The 15,583-nt window shown below is 45.6% G+C and overlaps 1 pseudogene; it reads right to left on the bottom strand.

The window, feature by feature from the left end:
- Positions 1–3,021: 3,021 nt before the first annotated feature.
- LOC126110051 (5S ribosomal RNA) lies at positions 3,022–3,139 on the bottom strand (annotated as a pseudogene).
- Positions 3,140–15,583: the final 12,444 nt, after the last annotated feature.

Consider the following 15,583-nt stretch of genomic DNA (forward strand, 5'->3'; position numbering starts at 1 on the left):
GTTCTGTATGGAAGTGTGATCAGAGTCAGTTCAACTATGAACTTTCTCGTGACAGAACACTATCCCTGAAAGGGGAGAGAAACACTGTCGCGATGTTGCAATCAGCTAACTGTGCAACACATAGTTACACGATCAATGTTGCTATATCAATGGACGGACGATTGGCAGACAAACTCTATATTTGCTTCCAAGAATGCAGTGGAAAGTTTGGACCCCGCGTGTCAAGGGAAATAGAAACGCGGTGCCCTCCAAATGTAGTCGTCGATGCAAGTGTGAGTGGGAAGATAACGAAACAACATCCGAAAACGTTTTTTCTGTCAGTTTTGAATCCACATTTGTCGAGAAAGTCATTAGTACTTTGTGTCTCCTGGTCTGGACATAAGGGTGAACGAGTACTACTGGAAGCATATGGCGGAAAACATGTAGATTTAAAAATCATTCCGCCTAAAACTACAAAATATGCACAACTTCTGGATGTCTATTTCTTCAGGCAATATAAAATATATGCCAAGAGAATAACAGACTTCATTAAACTACGTTCCACTAATATGCAGCCGAAATTGCACGACAGATTCTTTATCATGAATATGCATTCTGTCATTTACAATCAGTTATCTGCGGGAGTATACAGACCAATGCTTCGTTACGCGTGGCAGAACGCTGACTACGATATTGGTGAACCAGTGAACAACTTCGAAAGTAGAATGAGATTTTCACTCTGCAGCGGAGGGTGCGCTGATATGAAACTTCCTGGCAGATTAAAACTGTGTGCCCGACCGAGACTCGAACTCGGGACCTTTGCCTTTCGCGGGCAAGTGCTCTACCAACTGAGCTACCGAAGCACGACTCACGCCCTGTACTCACAGCCTTACTTCTGCCAGTACCTCGTCTCCTACCTTCCAAACTTTACAGAAGCTCTCCTGCGAACCTTGCAGAACTAGCACTCCTGAAAGAAAGGATATTGCGGAGACATGGCTTAGCCACAGCCTGGGGGACGTTTCCAGAATGAGATTTTCACTCTGCAGCGGAGTGTGCGCTGATATGAAAGTTTGGACGGTAGGAGACGAGGTACTGGCAGATGTAAGGCTGTGAGTACCCGGCGTGAGTCGTGCTTCGGTAGCTCAGTTGGTAGAGCACTTGCCCACGAAAGGCAAAGGTCCTGAGTTCGAGTCTCGGTCGGGCACACAGTTTTAATCTGCCAGGAAGTTTCAACTTCAAAAGTGTCATTGACGTGGCGTTCAACACTGATATTGTAGAATGTGCAAATACGCCATGCGATCAACTTGCATGTCTTCACTGTGCGTTTTGCAGTCATTCGTATTGCTCGGAGCATTTTATTGACATTCCGCATTTACATTTATAGTTAAGATTGCTGCATTGCGTATGGCGTCTACAATTACATCTACAGTGATGTCTAGAGCATGACTGCAGAGTTTTGCAGAAAAACGGCACCCACCAGCACATTCAGAGGTACATAATGGTCCTGTAACCAAACGTTCATACAGATCTGTTTGTTCGAGCCCAAGTACTTTGTAACTAACCGGTTACTACGGGTTATTACGTTATTATTGAGAATGTAAATGCTTATTGCTTGTGCAGTTAACTTGAGAAGATTAGGGTCGCCACCGACTCTAACGATACAACTAATCGAAGGTTTGGTCGAGTCGGAAAATAAATTAATTTGATCGCAGACCAAACACTCACAAAAATGCATACGTTGTGAGGTCGCTCACAGCGGATACGATGTAATTATTAGTATTGCCCGTGCACTGTTCACGACAATCAAACATTTAAAATAAAATAGAAAATGCATGAACACTGCATAAGATCAGCTCCTAGCAACACACCTGAAAATAAGACTTAACCTAAAGAATTTGTTATGAAATACAAGGGGAGACTAATCACTGGACCTGTGCATAAGGAAACGCATTGGATGTTCTAACGGGAAAGCTACGAGGTGAATGGCTTAGGTGCAAAAACGTAATCTCGGAACACAAGAGAAAATTGTAGATAAAATCATTTATTCCTAAGATAAGGGTGTGAGGCATGTACACGATTCCTGATAACACGTGGTTTGTGGAGACACAATTTCTAGGTATAGTGCCAAATTCCAACAATATCACATCACACAATCATGTTAACATTATGTAAAACAAACATGCGATCGGACAGTTAGTGATGCCGGTAGCCCAACAACTATAAAGTTCTACCACGTGGTTGGCTTCCCACGGACGAAAGACACATAAAGTAAGGAAAATTTACGAGAAGGCAAAGCTCTAAATATTTAGAAAGGTGAAAGCTTATGCAGGCACAGCTGAAGGCAAACAGACATTCATACAGAAGCGAGTGCTCACTTCTTATCGACACCTTTGTGTGGCGCTCTTCCGGCGGATCCAAGTCTGCTACAGAAATTTGCTAAAAGAAAAATCTGCCAAAGTTTTGCATTCCTTGCTGCGACAAGGCAAAGCAATCTTCCAGATTTGAAAAGCGAGACCTAAAGCTAACAGCTCTCCCCTCGCCAAGTAACAGCGCGCCACGCGGTCAGTCTGACTCAGCCTCCTTCGACTGGAGCACAGCTGTGGACGCTTCCCGTACCGGCGGCAGACTGCCCCCTTTTTCCTCTCCAGCCTCCTCCATGCTCCGCGTGGACCGGAAATCCCAAAGATGCCATTTCCGTCACCAACCTAACGCAGGTGGATTTCTCACAAGTAGTGCAAAACTCTTTGCCTACTTGACCAGCACGAGAGTTGGCTATTCTGTACCAGTGCTGCTGAATCTGTACGACTATCGCAGACTTTCTGCAGCAGACTACGCCACCGTCTAGCAACGTCACACACAACCACATTCATTCAATCACGCCACTATGAGAGTAAAGAGAAAAGAGAAACAAGGAAAAGAAAGAGAAATACTTGTGAAATTGGGCTACCGGGCTAATGAAAGGTGGCTACAGGACCCTTTCAACTTCCCTGGTCAGTCAAGTAGCTCCTCAGTTTGCCTCACAAGGGCTGTGCGCACCCCGCTCGCCAACAGCGCTCGGCAGACCGGATGGTCACCCATCCGAGTGCTAGCCCAGCCCGACAGCGCTTAACTTCGGTGATCTGACGGGAACCGGTGTCACCACTGCGGCACGGCTGTTGGCAGTTATCTTACACTACCTGCTGAAAATAGACTGACGAGCAGAAAACGTTATGACTACCGCCCAGCGCGACGTTGGACGCCGCCTTGTGGCGTTAAGGGCACGTGACGTGGCAAAAGTATGTAAACGGTTCAGTCGCGGACGGGGGATCACCGTAGCGAAGATGTGGAAATGGGAAAATCCACTGGTATGACTCTGACAGGCAGATTATTATTATGCACAGCCTGTGAACGAGTATCGAAAACAGCGAAGCTGGTCGAATGTTCACTTGCTACTGTCGTGAGCATCTACAAAAAGAGGTAGAAGGACAGCGGAACTAAATCGGTTTGACGTCCACGACTCTTCACAGATCGCCGGTTTCGGATGCTTGTCTGTAAAGTGAGATAGATACTGATGTGTGGGCAAAAATGGCACTATGTGACTTAACATCTGAGGCTATCAGTCCCCTAGAACTTGTTGTTGTTGTTGTGGTCTTCAGTCCTGAGACTGGTTTGATGCAGCTCTCCATGCTACTCTATCCTGTGCAAGCTACTTCATCTCCCAGTACCTAATGCAACCTACATCCTTCTGAATCTGCTTAGTGTATTCATCTCTTGGTCTCCCTCTACGATTTTTACCCTCTACGCTGCCCTCCAATACTAAACTGGTGATCCCTTGATGCCTCAGAATATGTCCTTCCAACCGATCCCTTCTTCTGGTCAAGTTGTGCCCCAAACTTCTCTTCTCCCCAATCCTATTCAATACTTCCTCATTAGTTATGTGATCTACCCATCTAATCTTCAGCATTCTTCTGTAGCACCACATTTCGAAAGCTTCTATTCTCTTCTTGTCCAAACTATTTACCGTCCATGTTTCACTTCCATACATGGCTACACTCCATACAAATACTTTCAGAGATGACTTCCTGACACTTAAATCTATACTCGATGCTAACAAATTTCTCTTCTTCACAAACGCTTTCCTTGCCATTGCCAGTCTACATTTTATATCGTCTCTACTTCGACCATCATCAGTTATTTTTCTCCCCAAATAGCAAAACTCCTTTACTACTTTAACTGTCTCATTTCCTAATCGCAGCACCACCCGACGTAATTTGACTACATTCCATTATCCTCGTTTTGCTTTGGCTCAAATGGCTCTGAGCACTATGGGACTCAACTGCTGTGGTTATTAGTCCCCCAGAACTTAGAACTACTTAAACCTAACTAACCTAAGGACAGCACACAACACCCAGCCATCACGAGGCAGAGAAAATCCCTGACCCCGCCGGGAATCGAACCCGGGAACCCGGGCGTGGGAAGCGAGAACGCTACCGCACGACCACGAGATGCGGGCCGTTTTGCTTTTGTTGATGTTCATCTTATATCCTCCTTTCAAGACACTGTCCATTCCGTTCAACTGCTCTTCCAAGTCCTTTGCTGTCTCTGACAGAATTACAATGTCATCGGCGAACCTCAAAGTTTTTACTTCTTCTCCATGAATTTTAATACCTACTCCGAATTTTTCTTTTGTTTCCTTTACTGCTTGCTCAATATACAGATTGAATAACATCGGGGATAGGCTACAATCCTGTCTCACTCCCTTCCCAACCACTGCTTCCCTTTCATGTCCCTCGATTCTTATAACTGCCATCTGGTTTCTGTACAAATTGTAAATAGCCTTTCGCTCCCTGTATTTTACCCCTGCCACCCTAGAACTTAGAACTACTTAAACCTAACTAACCTAAGGACATCACACACATCCATGCCCGAAGCAGGATTCGCGCGGTTCCAGACTGTAGCGCCTAGAACCACTCGCCCACACCGGCCGGCCCTTAGGTATGTGTTAGCTATCTGTGTGCCAGATAGAAAGGTATAAATGACAGGGACGCGCGCGCTACGTATGAACGTACAACCACTCGATAACTCGAGTCAGTCGAATCGACTGACGAACGGAACGAATGAACAGCGTGCGGGCTGACTGGCGGGGGAGGCGTGGGTGGAAATGCGGGTGGCCCCACAAGGTGGGGGGGGGGAGCAGGGGCAACGAGATGTACGGGCCCTGCAACGAGCTTATGACGTCATAGTAGTCGCCTTGTCCGCCACCCTTCGCGAACTCTCGGCTCCGTGCAAGACGTCAATGGGTAATTGAAGAGGTACCCACTAAAGCGCTCAATTTCGCCGTGTGCTGTTGAGAACTTACATGCATTTAAATTAATAAACTCGTCTGATATACTTACTCGCTCCCTGCCGGAGACGACTGCTGTTATGTCACGTGCTGTGATGTACGCACCAGGGCCTGTCTTCCTCGTGGGCCTGACGATGGGGCAACGCACAGATTTGAATAGCATCAGTTTTCTGTCTACATATGCGTCAAAACATACAGTACATTTATTTTATGTTCACCTCATATTCAGATGTTTACATTTATTTAAGTGTCGTGAACATAGTATGTTCCCTTACGACGATTCACAGTCTTAAAAAGTTGTGTTGCAAAATTCTGCAACGCCGATATTAACTGTTGTGTACACAGTTTCGCGTAGTCAGCGCGTACACCACTTTCCCACTAGAGCGCGCCCCGCTAAGCACAACAGCGCAGGCGCAGCGCTTGTCCGTCTCCGCACTACGAGATGGCGCTGCCTTAGAGACGGACCAAATTCTGCTTCTGCCGATCCGCGTATTAATATGTAACGCAGCCAATGAGATCGCTGCTAATGTAGAACCTTTTCCCCTCACGGATCACATTCGCGCAGTGATATGTGATATAACGAGCGTACAGACCTCCGATTAGTCAGTCTGCAACAGTCTGCGTTTGTCTGTACCAGTCAATCAGCCAGTTTCAGTCTGCGCCTAATAGGATTACCATATTCCTGTACATAGCCATGAATATAAATGTATAGACACTTTTGTCAAGTATCAGAGATATATGTGAGAATAAGATTAACGTACCAATACCAAAGGAACTTCAGATTGTCAATTGTAAATAGCATCCAGAATCAAGTTAAGTAATTCTTATGCTTTTTATTATTTTAATAAATGTGTGTGAAAATTAATCAAGTTCTATTTAAAGTTGGTCACCGTCAATCTGCTACTCTAAGCGTGCAAGTGGCATTTCTATCGTCTGACCGAACGGCAGAAGATAAACACGCCACGATAAGACCACGAGACATATTGCTGACACTCGCCTACTTCGTTAGAGGGACAAGTCAAATAATCTGATGGTGTGTGTACCGAAGGTCTTACAGTACGCACACCACACTAACGATACAATTTCGTAACACGTAAACAACGTAAACATCTTGTAATCTCACCCCATAAAAATAAATACTTGTGAAAACAACTGGTTCCCGCTATTTCATTAAAAATGGACTTCAATTTCAACAGCTTCACTATTCTATGCTGAAGCGCCAAAGAAACTGGTATAGGCATGCAGAACTATGTAAACAGGCAGAATATGGTGCTGTGCTCGGCGACGCCTGTATAAGAGAAAAAGTGTCTGGCAAAGTTATTAGAACAGTTACTGCTGCTACAATGGCAGGCTCAAATAGCTCTGAACTTAACTTCTGAGGTCATCAGTCCCCTAGAACTTAGAACCAGTTAAGCCTAACCAGCCTAAGGACGTCAGACACATCCACGCCCGAGGCAGGATTCGAATCTGCGACCGTAGCGGTCGCGCGGTTCCAGACTGTAGCGCCTATAACCGCTCGGCCACCACGGCCGGCCTTTACCTCTCTGTCACCCAAATTTCTTCTGCGAGATGAGCTGAATGCATTAGCGGGCCGCCCGTGCTGTAGAACGCGGCATTCACTTGCTGTGACGTCACAGTCGCTGCCTGTGGAAACCGACACCCCCGGGATAACAAGGCCGCCCAGCAGTGTTAGTGACGTCACACTAAGCGGCCCACAGCCGACGCAGCAGTCCACGGACACCTCCGTACAGACGCGCCCCATGCTAACCATCATCTGTCCGTCACACAGAAAGGAGCGAACTGTAATTCAAACCAAAGTCTAAATTATATATATTCTTGTAAACAGCATAAAGGTTCATAACGAAATACCGATTACATATACGTGCAGGAATAGGTTCTAGAACTCCTCTGAAAAGTGTTTATCTTCAGTACCAGAATGAACATCAAATTGTCAGGATTTCTAAATAGAAAAGCACTTTGTTAGTAGCAGACAGCAATAATGAGACTCGCAGTTGGTGATTTCTACGTGGAAAAGGAAATAAGCTGTAGAGAGATTGAAAATGGTAAGTAAAGAGAGCCTCAGCCTTTTGCTCACATTCTTACGTGTAATGCACTTAGTTGTTTTTCATTTCCTTACCTTTCATAATATTTTTAATATTGTTTCAAGAAGTGTATCTTCAATAGCAGAGTGAACTTCAAATTGTCAGGCTTTTCTTAAAGGAAAGAGCAGTCCCTTAGTATCACAGTGCAAGACAGAATCTTGTGTTCAGTGATGTCTATGTTAAAAGGAGAATATTTGATATCTATCTTTTGTTTCCATTCTTTATTACTGGGGATACACTTGTAAAAATTCTTGAAATGAGCTGTCACCACGAACATATGAGTAAATTCACAATAGTCATGTGTTTTATGAGATAAAGCGAACTCTTGTTACCTTATTGTAAACGAAAGTTGTGAGGGTTTTGCTATGTATGACAGTGTTTAAGATAATGTACTTTCAGTATAATAGCTTGAAAATGTTAAGTCCTGCTGTCAGTTGGCATTTGTCACCACCTGTATGCGAGTTTTAAAGCTAAATAGTGTTCTGACAATTATTAAAATAGTGGCAAAGTTCCTCAATCGATTAAACTTATTCCTACCCGTATATGTAATCGGTATTTCGTTATGAACCTTTATGCTGTTTACAAGAATATATATAATTTCGTCTTTGGTTCGAATTATAGTTGGCTCCTTTCTGTATGACGGACAGAAGGTCGCTAGCACCAGGCGCGTCTGTACGGAGGTGTCCGTGGACTGCTCTGCGTCGGCTATGGGCCGCTTAATGTGACGTCACTAACACTACTGGGCGGCCTTGTTATCCCGGGGGTGTCGGTGGAAACCCAGGCTATTGCTCGTCGCAGTCCGCCGTACGTAGCGGATGGGCGGAAGTCACGACCTTGGCAGTGGCCAGCCCGGTCCAGCGCGGTCACGCGATGCGCGGCATTCAACGGAACGGCTGCCAACGAAAGCGGCACCGGCTGTGCGACTGCGGTAAACTGGTGTCCGGCTGTAGAAAGGCCGACGGCGCTTTCCTTCTTCGCCGCCCGCTGAATCAGCCGCTGCGCAGCGCCGCGTGGGGAATGCGAGATGCGTGTCGTGACCGCGGCCTGAAACACACACGCGTGCCACGCAGCCCAAAATGCTTGCACGGCAGCTTCAGGGTGGCGAGTCGGTGGATTCTGCCAGAACTGCCTCCTACCGCTGTTACACTCGGTGGGAATTTTTTTTTTCTTTTTTCTTTTTTTTCTTTATTGATTTTCGGGCTGGCAGCAGCTTAGTACGCTGCTCTACAGCCTACAGACTTTTTTTTTAAAAAAAAGGAAGAAGAAAGAAACGAGAAAAACAGGCGATAAAATGCTGACTTAAAGTGTAAAATGGCGTAAAAATGCGGAAAGTTAAAACAGAAAGCAAAAGGGGGTTGGCAATGTTGAGAAAATACACAGGAATCAGACAAGTAACATAGTAGACACACAATTAAACAACAGGGCGACAGTCTGGTTTCTGTTCGCAAGAGAGGAAAAATCACACCCAGCGACAGTATGATGGCTGTTCGCTACACTTCCCAAAAGACACAACACGGAACACTCACTGGAAAAACACACACGGTAAAACACTGCACGAAAATGGCGGCACAAATATGGCACTCCCGAGCCAAAGCCAGATGGGGGGGGGGGGGGACCTGGAGGAGGGGAAAAACAAGGAAGGAGGGGAGGAAGAAACGAAAAGGGGGGTCGGTGGCCAAAATAACGCTGACGTTAATAACGAATCGTGCCCTCGAAGGAAGTGAGGAACATTGCGGTTTAACGTCCCGTCGTCATCGAGATTGTAAACTTTCTATATAAATTTATCTATAAATGAAAGAATGAGTATTATTTTTTCAAAAAACTTTCTCCTCGTCTGCTTCAGATATCGTATTCAACCGTTGAGCAATACCGACTCTTGACTGACCCCGTGTTGCGGAGCTGAACAGGATCGTGAAACAAAACTCTAAACTTGCTGAAATACTAAATTTAAAATAATGAAAATAAATCTAATTATATCCCAAAAGAAAATAATAGTGTACTTAGTGACAATTATGTAACTGTAACTCAATACTGAAGTACGTTATTGCCGGCCTGGGTGGCCGAGCGGTTCTAGGCGCTACAGTCTGGAACCGCGCGACCGCTACGGTCGCAGGTTCGAATCCTGCCTCGGGCATGTATGTGTGTGATGTCCTTAGGTTAGTTAGGTTTACGTAGTTCTGCGTTCTAGGGGACTGATTACTTCAGATGTTAAGTCCCATAGTGTTCACAGCCATTTGAACCATTTTTGAAGTTCGTTATTAAAGTTGCGTAACATCAAAGTTTGGCTTGAAATATCTAAGAAATACAATACTCCTCGGTAGAAAATAACTGTTTAATATTACCTACTCTGTTCGCTGTAAATTAATCTGCTTGATAAGCAGAATCCGTGAAAAACTCTGTGTACTCTTTGCTGACAAGTACCGGGTGATCAAAAAGTCAGTATAATTTTGAAAATTTAGTAAACCACGGAACAATGTAGATAGAGAGCTAAAAATTGACATACATGATTGGAATGACATGGGGTTTTATTAGAACAAAAAAAAAGTATTGTTAGACGCGTGAAAGATCTCTTGCGCGCGTCGTTTGGTGATGATCGTGTGCTCAGCCGCCACTTTCGTCATGCTCGGCCTCCCAGGTCCCCAGACCTCAGTCCGTGCGAGTATTGGCTTTGGGGTTACCTGAAGTCGCAAGTGTATCGTGATCGACCGACATCTCTATGGATGCTGAAAGACAACATCCGACGCCAATGCCTCACCATAACTCCGGACATGCTTTACAGTGCTGTTCACAACATTATTCCTCGACTACAGCTATTGTTGAGGAATGATGGTGGAGATATTGAGCATTTGCTGTAAAGATCATCATCTTTGCTTTGTCTTACTCTGTTATGCTAATTATTGCTATTCTGATCAGATAAAGCTCCATCATCGGTCTTTTTTTGAACGTTTGTATTTTTTTGGTTCTAATAAAACCCCATGTCATTCCAAGCATGTGTGTCAATTTGTACCTTTCTATCTACATTATTCCGTAATTTATTCAGTTTTCAAAATTTATACTGACTTTTTGATCACCCTGTATGCAAAGTGAGATCTGCTCTGAAACGTAACTGACCTCATGCTGAGGATGCTGTTTTGTGTCTCTTGTGTACTGACGTTCTCGAAAGCAAATTGAAATCAGCAGATGCAGCAGTTAAAGAAAAAAATAGATAAACTACTCACTTCAAAATTAGGTTTTTGCTGTCAGAAACAATGTGTGGCTTCGTGTGCCGTAAGAGGCAATGCATACATGACAAAATATTCAACACTTTACTCAGAATGATGGAGGCAGATTTTGAAGAAAGTCGTTCTTGAGAAATTAAATTCTGGTTATTGTAAAAAGACTGTAGAACATAAGAAGATCCTAACAATCGCGAAATTCTCTCAATATAAAAATTACAGAGGTTCCAACCAATTGCGTCATTTGTGACATAATAAAAACGAAGAGATTAAATTACCACCAATAATGAATAGCATTAGTTACCTGACGGTCAAAGATATCCTTCAACTAATGGTCCTGGCTCAGATAGCTCTGAGCACTATGGGACTTAACATCTGAGGTCATCAGTCCCCTAGACTTAGAACTACTTAAACCTAACTAACCTAAGGACATCACACACATCCATGCCCGAGGCAGAATTCGAACTTGCGACCGTAGCGCCTAGAACCGCTCGGCCTCAGCGCCCGGAAATTAATGGTCCTGAGTAAGAAACATTTCATTCTGGCGCATACATTGTCACCTTGCAATATTACTCCAAAAAATCTTCTCCAACAGTAGGTTGTTGGTTGTTTTTGGGGGAAGAGACCAAACAGCGAGGTCATCGGTCTCATCGGATTAGGGAAGGATGGGGAAGGAAGTCGGCCGTTCCCTTTGAAAGGAACCATCCCAGTATTTGCCTGGAGCGATTTAGGGAAATCACGGAAAGCCTAAATCAGGGTGGCCGGACGTCCAACAGTAGACTCAGTAACATAGTTGTGCCAGATAATTCCTCTCAGATTCACTAGTATCAAATATCCTTCTCTAAAAATGTTGCTCAAATGTGTGTGAAATATTACGAGACTTAACTGCTGAGGTCATCAGTCCCTAAGCTTACACACTGCTTAACCTAAATTATCCTTAAGACAAACACACACACCCATGCCCGAGGGAGGACTTGATCCTCCACCGGGACCAGCCGCACAGTCCATGACTGCAGCGCCTTAGACCGCTCGGCTAATCCCGCGTGGCTCCTTCTCTAAAACCTCGACTGCTGGCTACTATGCCGCGTGGCTCCTTCTCTAAAACCTCGACTGCTGGCTACTATGCCTCAAATAAGAATGCCCAGAGCTGACAAATGACAGGTGACCAAGTGCACCACAGATCTCATTAAACACAGAATCAACGATCTTATCCTCTATACGTGCAGCGCGCTCATTCATCTTTGTCCTAGTAGAGTAAAGGAGAATTATTTACGATGCCAGAAAATGTACGGAAACCTTACAAAATCATTAGTGACGGAGCACAAGACCGGATTATTCCAACGATAAGGAACTAAATCGCCCACGCCTTTCGAACGAACCGTCCCAGCGTTTGCGTGAGCGACTTGGGAATACCGTGGAAAAGCTGAATCTCGATGGCCGGTAGCAGATTTGAACTGTCGTCCTTCTGAATGCGACTCCGTGTTGCTGACCACTGGGTCACAACCCTCGATATGTACCTCGAAACCGCAGCAGTATATCAAGGTGTCGATCCTGCAAAGTGTTGGAGTAGTGTTTCATATACCTTACGGTGGTACCAACAACTGATCTTGTATACGAATGTATCAGTTCTGCCGTCCGCGGTGAGCGAGCGGTTCTAGGTGCTTCAGTCCGGAACCGGGCGACTGCTACGGTACCAGGTTCGAATCCTGCCTCGGGCATGGATGTGTGTGATGTCTTTAGGTTAGTTAGGTTTAAGTAGTTCTAAGTTCTAGGGGACTGATGACCACAGATGTTAAGTCCCATAGTCCTCAGAGCCATTTGAACCATTTTGTTTCTGTAAAAAGGGAAATTATTGTTAAAGAAAATTACCATTTTGTTGAAAATTGTTCGTGTTCGGAAAAGATAACGTCCACTCCCTGCAGTTTACCACTGCTACCTTCAGCGTTTCACATGGAATTACGTAAAAGTAAGAAGACGATATAAATGTACTACTGGCCATTAAAATTGCTACACCACGAAGATGACGTGCTACAGACGCGAAATTTAACCGAAGGGAAGAAGATGCAAATAATTAGCTTTTCAGAGCATTCACACAAGGTTGGCGCCGGTTGTGACACCTACAATGTGCTGACATGAGGAAAGTTTCAACCCATTTCTCATACATAAACAGCAGTTAACCGGCATTGCCTGATGAAACGTTGTTGTAAGGAGGAGAAATGCTTACCATCACGTTTCCGACTTTGATAAAGGTCGGATTGTACCCTATCGCGATTACGGTTTATCGTATCGCGACACTGCTGCTCGCGTTGATCGAGATGCAATGACTGTTAGCAGAATATGGAATCGGTGGGTTCAGGAGGGTAATACGGAACGCCGTGCCGGATGCCAACGGCCTCGTATCACTAGCAGTCGAGATGACAGGCATCTTATCCACACGGCTGTAACGGATTGTGCAGCCACGTGTCGATCCCTCAGACAATAGATGGGGACGTTTGCAAGACAAGAACCATCTGCACGAACAGTTCGACGACGTTTGCAGCAGCACGGACTATCAGCTCGGAGACCCTGGCTGTGGTTACCCTTGACGCTGCATCACAGACAGAAACGCCTGCGATGGTGTACTCAACGACGAACCTGGGTGCACGAATGGCAAAACATGATTTTTTCGGATGAATCGAGGTTCTGTTTACAGCATCACGATGGTCGCATAAGTGTTTTGCGACATTGCGGCGAACGCACATTGGAAGAGTGTATTCCTCATCGCCATACTGGCGTATCACCCAGCGTGACGGTATGGGGTCCCATTGGTTACACGTCGTGGTCACCTCTTGTTCTCATTGACGGCACTTTGGACAGTGGACGTTACATTTCAGATGTGTGGTTCTACCCTTCATTCGATCCCTGCGAAACCCTACATTTCAGCAGGATAATTCACGACCTCATGAAACAGGTCCTGTACGGGCCTTTCTGGATACAGAAAATGTTCGACTGCTGCCCTGGCCAGCACATTCTCCAGATCTCTCACGAATTGAAAACGCCTGGTCAATTGTTGCCGAGCAACTGGCTCCTCACAATACGCCAGTCACTACTCTTGATGAACAGTGGTATCGTGTTGAAGCTGCATGGGCAGTTGTACCTGTACACGCCATCCAAGCTCTGTTTGACTCAATGCCCAGGCGTATCAAGGCCGTTATTACGGCAAGAGGTGATTGTTCTGGGTACTGATTTCTCTGGATCTATGGACCCAAATTGCGTGAAAATGTAATCACATGTCAGTTGTAGTATAATATATTTGTCCAATGAATACCCGTTTCTCATGTGCATTTCTCCTTGGTGTAGCAGTTGTAATGGGTCTGTAGTGTAAAAATAAGCAAAGGTTCACTCTAAAGATGCGTCGCGTTTTTTACGTGTTTTTGAGGAAAAATCAAATCCAGGTTTTACGAAATATAATAAAACACACGATACGAGACACTGTAGCACAAACTTTAGATACCCAGCCGCCCACTGGGCAGGTTGTACATCCAAAACGTTAGAAAGTGATAGAAAGTTACGACGCACAAAGTGAAACCCGTCTGTTCCTTACGAGCTGGTGCAGAGGTGTAAGGAGATGCGTGTGGCATCCGCCAGTGAGTCCAGCGCGTAATCACCCTACTTTCTATGTGGGCTGATGTTACCGCCCGATGTGGGGGCTACCTGTTTGTGGGGAGAAACTATCCGGATCAGATGTAAGAGAGATATACGACTGCATAACGATGTTGCTCTGTCTAGCTAACTCTACCGACAGAAACTCAGAATATGGACGACAGTCTATAAGCGACCCAGTCAGCGACGTACGTGTGACGTCATGGTATCCATTCGGGTTAGGAAGCTTGCATGCGTGGCTTACACCGATGAACCAAAACACTGTGATGCTGCCCAAGGCGAGTTGAAATCCCTCTTGGTGACGTTGTAGCTACGTCACGCGGTAAGCAGGGTATTCGAGGTGACGAAACTAAGACGAGAATGAATAAATACACTATGTGATCAAAAGTATCCGGACACCTGGTTGAAAATGACTTCCAAGTTCGTGGCGCCCTCCATCGGTAATGCTGGAATTCAGTACGGTGTTGGCCCACCCTTACCCTTGATGACAGCTTCCCACTCTCGCAGGCATACGTTCAATCAGGTGCTGCAAGGTTTCTTGGGGAATCGCAGCCCATTCTTCACGGAGTGCTGCACTGAGGAGAGGTATCGATGTCGGTCGGTGAGGCCTGGCACGAAGTCGGCGTTACAAAACATCCCAAACGTGTTCTGTAGGATTCAGGTCAGGATTCTGTGCAGGAGAGTCCATTACATGGATATTATTGTCGTGTAACCACTTTGCCACCGGCGGTGCATTATGAACAGGTGCTCGATCGTGTTGAAAGGTGCAATCGTCATCCCCGAATTGCTCTTCAACAGTGGGAAGCAAGAAGGTGCTTAAAACCTCAATGTAGGCCTGTGCTGTGATAGTGCCACGCAAAACAACAAGAGGTGCAAATCCCATCCACGAAAACCACGCCCACACCATAACACCATTGCCTCCGAATTTCACTGTTGGCACTACACACGCTGGCAGATGACGTTCACCGGGCTTTCGTCATACCCACACCCTGCCATCGGATCGCTACATAGTGTACCGTGATTCGTCACTCCACTAAACGTTTTTCCACTGTTCAATCGTCAAATGCTTACGCTCCTTACACCAAGCGAGGCGTCGTTTGGCATTTACGGGCGTGATGTGTGCCTTATGAGCAGCCGCTCGACCATGAAATCCAAGTTTTCTCACCTGCCACGTAACTGTCACAGTACTTGCAGTGGCCGCTGACGCAGTTTCGAGTTCCTGTGTGATGGTCTGGACAGATGTCCGCCTATTACTCATTACGACCCTCTTCAACTGTCGGCGGTCTCTGTCAGTCAACAGACGAGGTCGGCCTGCACGCTTT

The sequence above is a fragment of the Schistocerca cancellata genome, chromosome 12 (assembly GCF_023864275.1).
Source record: "Schistocerca cancellata isolate TAMUIC-IGC-003103 chromosome 12, iqSchCanc2.1, whole genome shotgun sequence".
In the NCBI taxonomy this organism is placed as follows: Eukaryota; Metazoa; Arthropoda; class Insecta; order Orthoptera; family Acrididae; genus Schistocerca; species Schistocerca cancellata.